The following is a 10177-nucleotide window of genomic DNA, read 5'->3' as shown; positions in this document are numbered from 1 at the left end:
TCGGTAACTTTTGATTACAAATTTCGACTGAACAATTGTGACTGCTTAGACTCACTGAATTAAGTCCTGATTTTTGTGTTTGTTCAGACTGCATGTCTAAAAAATGTCAGCAGTTTTGATTTGGAAATAATTGTTCATGAATAACCAAAAAGATTATTAGGATTAAAAACATCTGCACAAACCATAAAATACTGTACACACTTCAGCTGTCTGACACAGATACAGTCTGAGGTTTCTCTATTAATAGAGCGGCTACAGCAGAAGACAGAAAAGACCTCATGTGTGTGTGTGTGTGTGTGTGTGTGTGTGTGAGAGAGACAGAGAGACAGAGAGAGAGAGAGAGAGAGAGAGAGAGGAATCTCTGTCATACCTCGACAACTTTATATGACCTTTACCAAGACTTGCTCAATCCTGACCTTTGTGTTCAACTGACCTTTGCATGCGAGCAATGACACTGAACTCCACTAACACGCACACACACGATTTCATACTATTTAGTTCATTAATAATCTGCATCAGATCATCATGAGGGTAAGGTAAATTCAATTTAAAAGCAAATTATTAGTTAAAAAACAAAAAAACAACACGTTTTGCAGCTTTCTGCCAGATATAGAATGCAAATGTAACTATCACTGACAGACATGCAAAGTTGATCTTTAGGGTTCAGAACCTTTTAACCGATTTAAAGATTTTTCATATTCTAGAGATTGCTAAAGCAAGTTTCCATTTTTGAACATTAGGTACCATTTTAGGCATTTATTCTAATTGCATTTTACAGACTTGCATCACAATTTCGTAACATTTTCAGCTTTTCTACGAACACAGTCAGTCAATCACCTAACATCAATCACCAATCACAGCACAGCATCTTATCGCGCGCGGAGCTGCCCACAAACCGCAACAATCAGTTATTAAATAACTCGCATTATGACGCAATAATAACGGACTCTGAGCGCGCGTGCGGACTTTAGCCCTTTAACCTTTTTATAATAGCCTAACTACTTAGTGAATTAAATATACACACAGCCACGTTAGAAATACGGCGTTAAATGTCATACACGCTGCTTATGGTCCCTATAAAACTTAAGTTTAACCGTAATGTTTCTGACCAAACGCGGCGATGAATATTTCACTGAATATTCAGTGATGGTTCCACCGGAAGCGTGAAGGTCATTCAGTTTATTTTTTAGAACGTTTGAGCGTCGTGTCTTAAATCTGTTCCGATTTCACAAACTCTGCGCTCAGCAGGAATCTCCACAGAACACACAATCCCTCCGAACAGCAAACTTATTCACACATCCATATTAAACACCACAGCCCTCGCTGGAGGTTCTGCAGATCCCGGATCAGAAGACGCGTTCGGAAGCGTTCGGCAGCGTTCGCGAGTTCCGGCAGCAGAACTGATCTCGGATCAGCCGCTCCAATCAGGAAGCAGCAGCTCCACACTAGAGTTCAACTCGCTCCAGCAGAGCTTAACACCGCCAAAGAAAGTGCCAGTAACACTCAAACGTGAAAAGCACACAGTTGCAGTCAAATGCGTGCGGATTTGCGTTATTACCTGCGGGAGAGTCGGGTCGGCGTCGATCTCGGCGTTTGACGGGGCGTGAGTGCGCGTTCCGACCTCAGCGGCGCAATTTATAGACGGTCCCTAAACGACGTCCCCGTATATGGGAAGAGCCTTAGGGAGCGTCTACAAACTCCAAACATGTACAGCGTTTCAGGACACGCCCACATCTCTGATGTTTTATATTGCAACAAAGTAATCAAATGTAAATGCCATCATAACTAGTCACTTGACTGGCTTTATAAACAGGATGGAACCAGAGGACACACACACACACCAGGTTTAAAGCGTTAAATAAAGCAGCTAATGCAGTGCAGTGCCAGTGTTTGACATTCCAGCAGATCAATCTTAGTATTTTGAAGTTAAGAATCACTGACTCTAGATGTGTTTGGACTGGAATGCTAGCATACTGCTTAATGCATACTGAAGAGTGTATACTATAAGTGCCTGTTATTTGAATAATGTTAAATAGTATGCAGTTTGTAACTATAAATGTCAGGTTTTTCTACTATACACTTCAAAATTGTAGTCAGTATTCTGTATTAGGTGGCCTGGGTATTCGATGCATACTGAAAATGAGCAAATTAGTATATCACTGCATGCTGCAAAATAGTGTCCCTTAACAAAAGGTCTGTTTGATTGTGATGACCTGTAATCTGGAGCTCAAGAGGTCATCATGTCACATGCCTTTTTGTGCTGTCAAAAAACAAAAAACAAACAAAACACCTCATGGAAATATATATATATATATATATATATATATATATAATATATAAACATATATTTATGCGTATATATTAATTTATTACAATATATAAAAATTAGCCATTATTAAATCCAATTTAAAGAATATATTTTATTGAGCTTTATGTTTACAACATATATTGAGCATATATTAAAATAAAATTGTGTATGCAAATGTGCTGTATGATATCTCTGCACAAAATATGAATGCAGTATGAATGTGATATTGTTGAATGCATATGTTCTAGATCTTGAGTCAGAGAAGGGATCAGGGATAATGAAACACAAGACAAGTTTCTGTGTAAATCATTTAAAAATATTTTTTACATAAATTCCCAGTGTTTTGTTACAGATGCTGTCAATCTGATTGATATTTTGCACTAGTATCTGCGGCTCCGTCCTAAATGATGTGTTGCCTCACTGATGCCTGACGTCGTTCAGGACAAGCCCTACATCTTCATGGACATCTTTTCCTCTCAGCAGAGGTTTGGAAACACTCAGACCGTCCCTCGTCGAGCTCCGGACCTGAATGAAAGGTCAGGGTTGAATTAAAGAGGGAAATGTGAGAGTGAGTTTGGGTTCGGACCTAAAGGGCACCTATGATGATCACACGCCGCTCTTTCCCTGTGTTCCTCCCTCTCTACCCTTTAACACCAGGCTAAAATTAGTTTCACTATCATGAGAGACACTTGTGTTGTCTTGGAGCAGTCTGACATCCACAGATTCACTCAGTGTATGGAGGTCCATTTGTGCCAAAAAGTGTCGACTGCTGTGTACAATACATTCGTCCGTGTCTTTTATTTGTGAAACATTAAAACATTCTGCAACACATTTCTGCATTCTAAAACGTTCCGATGCATTGATCTTTCTCCCAGCTAACAAATTATGTTTTAAGAACGTTTCATTAACGTTCCCATTAAGTTACGAAAACATTATTTCTGCTTATAAAACGGAGAGTTCCGGTCCTTGATTCTGATTGGCTGAGCCACGTTCGAAGCTGTTGTAAATGACTCTACAAAGTAACATACACCTTTGTTTACGTTTGTCTGTTGCTTGGCAACCACTTTGTATCAACCACAATTGTTTCTGAGGAGCTACATTGTTTGGTGGAAGAATACTGTTTTTATTATCATTACACTTTATTTGCTCTGTTTTATTTTGTGAAACATTACTACGTATATGGAATAACCGTTTTATAAAAGCAATAAGCCCCGTGAAGCCGTGGTTTACAGTGAATTTTTAACAGCTGAGGGGGTTTTAGGCACACCCCTTAGCTGTTATAAATTCACTGTAAACCACGACTTCTTGGGGCTTATTGCTTTAATGTTCTCTGATTGTTAAAAATGTTCAGGCAAATGTCTTAAAATGTGTTTTCTTGGTTATGCAAATGTTAAAGAAAACGTTTTTTTTTTGCAAACATTGTGTAAACGTTACTTTTGATTGTTCTCTGAAACAAGTAGCAAAATTTAGACGCGTTAGATGAACGTTCAGAAAAATGATCCCTTAACAATATACCGATAACGTTTGTGCATTAACGTTTATTAAAGACCAGATAACTTTATATGAACACCTATCTATTAATGTTACAGGAGGAACGTTTGTTCATAACCTTGCCAGAACGTTCTGAGAACGTTTCCTGTTAGCTGAGAGAACAAGACAGCATAAACGCCTTTAACCATGTTTAAATGCATGATCTGCTGGTAATTCTGCACAAACTCAACGCAGCTCATGCAAAGCAGTCACAGTAAGAGGTTGAGCAGATTATTTGAATGAAATACTAAAATCTATCATCAAACAAATTACATTCAGAATAGACTGAGCTGCTATGACACATCTCTGCCACAAGACGGCGCTGCACAGTGAGTGTGTGTGTGTGTGTGTGTGTGATCTCTGTCACATATCTCATGTCTGTGTGTGTGTGTGTCTCACATGCAGAACTTCCTGTTTCCTCTCTTACAGCACTATTCCTTCACAGCAGTGTGTGCTCATGTGTCTGACATTACTGCCTCTTTACAGTGAGACACGTGGATAAAATGTTTCGTTAGGTTGTGCGTTTTTATCAATAAACTTGACCTGTTTTCAGATCATCAGTTTCACTTCTATGTTTCGAGAGCAATGGAAAGCTCACACAATAATTTCTGTTGTAAACCGTCCTGCTGAGAATTAAAGCCGGTGTTAATGGAAACTGGCGAAATCGCATGCACACATTCTTACTTTAACTGTAACGGGTCAGAATTGACGATCAGCAAGCTTTCCGCTGGTGCTTCACGAATCTCTGAGTTCAAACAGGTCTTGAAAGTGTCCTGAAGAAGGTGCGTCTCGTTCACTCAAGTGTGCTGAGAATGCAAAACCTTTACTGGAAGAGAAAGAGTAAGACAGCCTGTGATTGGCTGACACGCATCAGCCGCTGAATATTCCAATGAGCTCTTGAGTTATTAAGACGGTGTGTGTGTGTGTGTGTTTAAAACGGGGTTGTCAACCTTAACTAAAAAAATAAAACTATTAAAAACGTCTATTTAATATGAAGCTTAAATAATATAAAATATAAATATTAGATGAAAAACCTTTTTACAAAATTAGAAACGCACCCTTGGCAGATTAATGAAATGTTTAAAAATTAAATTACAAATTTTAAACCTAAATTGTAATTTAAAAATGACCAAAACTACAAAAATGAAAATAAAAATATAAAATTAAAGCAAATTTAAAATATTAATAAAAACTACAATAGGAAATGAACTAAAAAGTCTAAAACTAAATTGAAATAAAAATAAGTTAAACCAAAATAGTGATATTTTTAACACATAACAAAATTACTTATTGCTAAAATATATTTTTTTAATATATAAATAATACTAAAATAACTCTGAAGTGTTCTTTTTGACAAAAATCAAGCGAACCGTCTAAGAGAAATTGAAACTGAACTGAGTTTTTCGTAATTCCAGCTGTAAAGCACAGTAATGATATTGTGAAGCTTTGTTCTAAAAGCACATCACGCCTCCATGAAGACACAGACAGGAGCTGCTCCGTACAAACTCATTCTCTCTTTATTTGGCATCTAATAGTCAGATTTCTCGGTTTTGTTCAGCAGGATTTCACACAGACAATCATACAAACAAATGCTAAAACTGTTTGACTGGACGCTCCGCCCGTCCAAAACACAGAAAATACTATAGTACCGTAAATCAATCAATTAATTCGTGATAAAACCAATAAATGAGTTTGATATTAACTGGAGTTTGCGTTCCACTGCCTGACCGGAGAAGAAACCGAGATCTCAGACTCCTGGAATGTTTAAACCGTGATGAGGATGATGAAGATGAGAGGCTTCTCAAGCACATGTTTGGTTGGTCGTGGAGCGGTTCTTCTGGCTTTATGAATGGAGATCAGGTCGACAGGTGAAGTGGGCGGAGTCAGTAGGGCAGGGGGCGGGGCTTGTTCACATGTTCATCTTCCTGAGGTATGTGGTCATGTCAAAGACGGGGGGATTGACTTTGCCTCCGTGAGCATCTTTTACACCTTTAGCAATGATTAGCGCTGAAAGAGAGAGAAATAAGAGTGAAAAACATCACCCCAGAATCAGAAGAAGTAAAAAGATGTTGCATTTTTAAAATTATAAATCAAAATTAAATGTAAATAAATATAAATGATAAATCTTTCATATATTTTTATATAATTATTTGTGTGTATATATATATTAGCTTATAAATCAATTATAAATTAAAAGTAAATTAAATATTTTAATATATTTATATGCAATTTGTAAATAATTTATAAATAAAAAACATGCCCAGATCAAATTTCACCACAGAATCTAAAGAAAATAAAATGATATTCATTTTTAAAAAATAAATCATAGATCAATTATTAATTAAAATTAAGCATAAATTAAATATTTGTAATATATTTACATATAATACTTGTGTATGCCTTATAAATATAAAAACATGCGCAGGTCTAATTTCAGCCCAGAATCTAATGACATGTTTTAAATATAAATTATAAACGAGAATTGAAATATAAATGCATGTAATTGCATGTGATATTTTGAAAATACTTTTTAAATAATTACACATGAATTATAAATGTAAATCAACTCATTTACACATTAGATTTGTATACACCGTATATATAATATTTAATATATGAAGAAATGAAAAATCTCATTCGCATAACTCGCAATGCATCATCATTATTAAAGAGCAGATCACTTTGATTGCTTTATTTTATTTTGTTCGAGAACCTTGTGGCAACGTTTTGAGAACGCTTCCTTTCAGATGAATTAGAGAGAGACAGCATCTGTAAATTCTTTAAAAGTCTGAGCTGCATGTTACGACATGAACGGGGGAAACACACAACTGCGCGCGCACACACACACACGCAACGACACAGATACAGCTGCAAGTATATCACAAATGTAACACTTTTCATGAGATAGCCAGCCAACTAAGAAGAAGTTATTGTGACATGAATGTTCAAAACGTCCAGCGAATTATTCCACTGTATCATTTTCATCATGATGGGAACGTTACTTTTAAATGTCCTCCGAACATTCTAAAACAAGTTGTAACATTTAAAAAACTAACATTCAACTAAAATGTTTCTGGAAGACACATTCTGTGAACGATGTAGAAATAATGTTTCATCGCTGTATAAATAATATACCATCATTATTAAAGAGCAGATCACTTTGATTGCTTTATTTTATTTTGTTCGAGAACCTTGGCGCAACGTTTTGAGAACGCTTCCTTTCAGATGAATTAGAGAGAGACAGCATCTCTAAATTCTTTAAAAGTCTGAGCTGCATGTTACGACATGAACGGGGGAAACACACAACTGCGCGCACACACACACACACTTATTTATCTTGAGGCATTTCACTTCAACACATAGGCTACATACATGCATACATATACACACACACACACATATACATATATACACACACACACACACACACACACGTCAGAATGAAAGTTAGTGAGAGGAACCTGAGACAGGAAGCACAGTGTTGAAATATTCCGCGGTCAAAACTAAATTTTACTTTATATTAGACACACTAGCGGTGGTTCACTAAAAGTCGAAAGTCTCTCACACTTACGCTAAATATTTAATAGCGAACACACAATCATCTGACATGAAACCCCAACCCGATCTCATGGAACTGCGTAAAGTAAAAATAGTTTTTTTTAACCCAAATAAATGAGTCGTATTTTTAGAAAAACAAAGCGGAGCAAAGTTTACTCCACTGTAAATGTCGCACCGTGACTTGGTTCAGCCAGCCGCCCGGTGCTGAAGCCCAAACGGACTCCTGACCCGCTGTGCACCCGAGGATGACCGCATCATCCACCCACTCGCTCTTGGTCAGGCTGCTGATGTAGCTGTCCCAGCTCATGACTGCTGCTTTAGATCTGAGGAGCGGGAAAACACTTCATCTTCATCATCATCATCATCATACCGCGTCAGGTAAAGCCTCGGCGGACATAGCCGCTCGAGGAAAGCGACAGCGAGCGATAAGAGAAAGAAAAAGTTACCTGAGTGCGTCTCTGCTCCGATGCAAAGTGAGTTTGAGGAAGTCCGCGTGCGTTTATATGCAGCGGAGCGCGAGCCCTGCCCCACGGCCCACTTCCGCACCGCGCGAGAGATGCGCTTGTGCAGTTTACAGTCATTTCTATGCTTTGAGGGCAAGAGCTGGCTGAAGGCAGCCGAGGACTGACGTTGGTGTCCAAATTGCAAATCGGCCACAAAAAATATGTTCTAAGAACGTTACGTGTTCCAGGAACGTTATTTATGGATGATAGCTGATGTCCGGTTTTTTAAATGTTTTAAAAACGCGAATGTTAGCGGAACATTTCATTGTATCGTTTAGCAAACATTACGGAAATGTTCTCTTCTGAACGTTCTGAAACAAAGTAATAACATTTAAAAAAAAAAATGCAACATGCAAACATTGAAGGAACTTTTAATTTTATAATTTTCTAAATATTATGGGAACGTTACTTACCTCTGAATGTTCTGAAACATGCAGTGAAAAAAAAAATGTTAGACCAAAATCCAACTTAAATGTTTCAGGGAAATACAATCCATTTCTGAACGTTAGCTGACGTCTGTTTAAAAAAAAAAAAATGTTTTAAAAACGTTTTCCCTCAGTTGTGCGAATGTTAGCGGACCATTCCATTGTATCGTTTAGCAAACATTACGGAAATGTAATCTTTTGAACGTTCTGAAACAAAGTAACAACATTAAAAAACAAACAAAATGTTTTTGTTGATGCAAACATTGAAGGAACTTTTAATTTTAAACATGCAGTGAAAATAAATTTTAAAAAATGTTAGACGAACGTCCAATTAAAATGTTTTAGGGAAAAACATCCCACAAATGATGTACGAATAAAGTTTTTATGCTAACGATTTGAAAGCATTAAAGACCAGATAACGTTGAACAAACGTTGCATAAATGTTGCTGCGAGAATATTTGTTCATCACTTTGAGAGAACCTTGCCACAACGTTTTGAGAACGTTCCCTGCTAGCTGGGCGGTGACAAGTGAACATACACACTTTTAATAAACACTGTAGAATATTATATATTTAAATGCATTTATGAAATAACTCGTGTGCTAAATGCACAAAACTTATTCATTATTCAAATAATGGTTTTTATTGTGTGCACATGCATCTTAGTGGTAGATCTTGGATTTATTTTAAGATGCATTTATGCAAATGTAATTTCAAGCGCACGTCTATTCTAAAAAAAAACTCAAAAGGAGATGTTTGAAGTGTTTCATAGAAATAAAATGACAAATGAAAAAACACCTTAGCAGTCATCATCTGAAGTCATATGATAGATTTGAATGAGGAACAGACTAAAATGGCAGCTCTCAAATCTCATTCACACTTCCACATATTCGAACTGGCTTCGCACTTGATTACAACAAACCTGACGTGATGCTATTGTGTGGAAGTCATATGGACTACTTTTATGCAGACATGGCCGCTAAGAGCTGTTTTTGCATGGAATAAAGCTGTCTTCACGTCTTCACTTCCCAGTCAGTCCGAGATCATTTTAACTTTACTTTGAGTTCAATCTGAGTTAAAGTTTAAAGTCTGAGCTGATCTGGAGTTTGTCGTGAGTCAGGCTGGAGTTTGGCCTTTCGCAGAGCCTTTCGGAGGAGACAGAATACAGCAGAACGTGACCACAACATCCTGTTTGTGAATCTGCAAGCTGCATGATATGACAGGAAGAGTTACAGAGACAACCGACCTGAATGAGATCAACTGAACTTCCTGTCACTACTGTAGGCCTGTCTGACTGTGAGAAGATGCTGTGGAGAACATCTCACTGTCCAATCAGAGCAGACCCGACGAGAAATGACCGACCGATCAGATTGTGCCATGTGAGAGAACAGGGCGGGGCCATCAGCAGAGTGAATTTGGCCTGTCAAGAACAAGTCAAACTTTACCTTGGATTCAGAAGAAAACTAAAACAGCACTTCTAGAAGAAAGAATGATTATTGCACTGTGACATTTTCATGAAAGTATTGCAGTGGTGTTTTAAATATGTCTCTCTAAGAGTAAAGGTTCTTTATTAGAATCCATCGTTCCACGAAGAACCAAAAATGTCTTCACTAAAAACCTTCACCATGGTTATTAAAATGTTCTTGACTAAGAAAAAAAAAAAGTTATTTTAAAGGGGTCATATGATGCTGCTAAAAAGAACATTATTTTGTGTATTTGGTGTAATGAAATGTGTTTATGTGGTTTAAGGTTAAAAAAAAACATTATTTTCCACATACTGTACATTATTGTTTCTCCTCTATGACCCGTCTTTCTGAAACGCGTCGATTGTTACAAAGCTCATCGGTCTGAAAA

Source organism: Sinocyclocheilus rhinocerous, unplaced genomic scaffold (assembly GCF_001515625.1).
Source record: "Sinocyclocheilus rhinocerous isolate Xijiao unplaced genomic scaffold, SAMN03320098_v1.1 scaffold3187, whole genome shotgun sequence".
NCBI classification, from domain to species: Eukaryota; Metazoa; Chordata; class Actinopteri; order Cypriniformes; family Cyprinidae; genus Sinocyclocheilus; species Sinocyclocheilus rhinocerous.
This window is presented reverse-complemented; position numbering follows the sequence as displayed.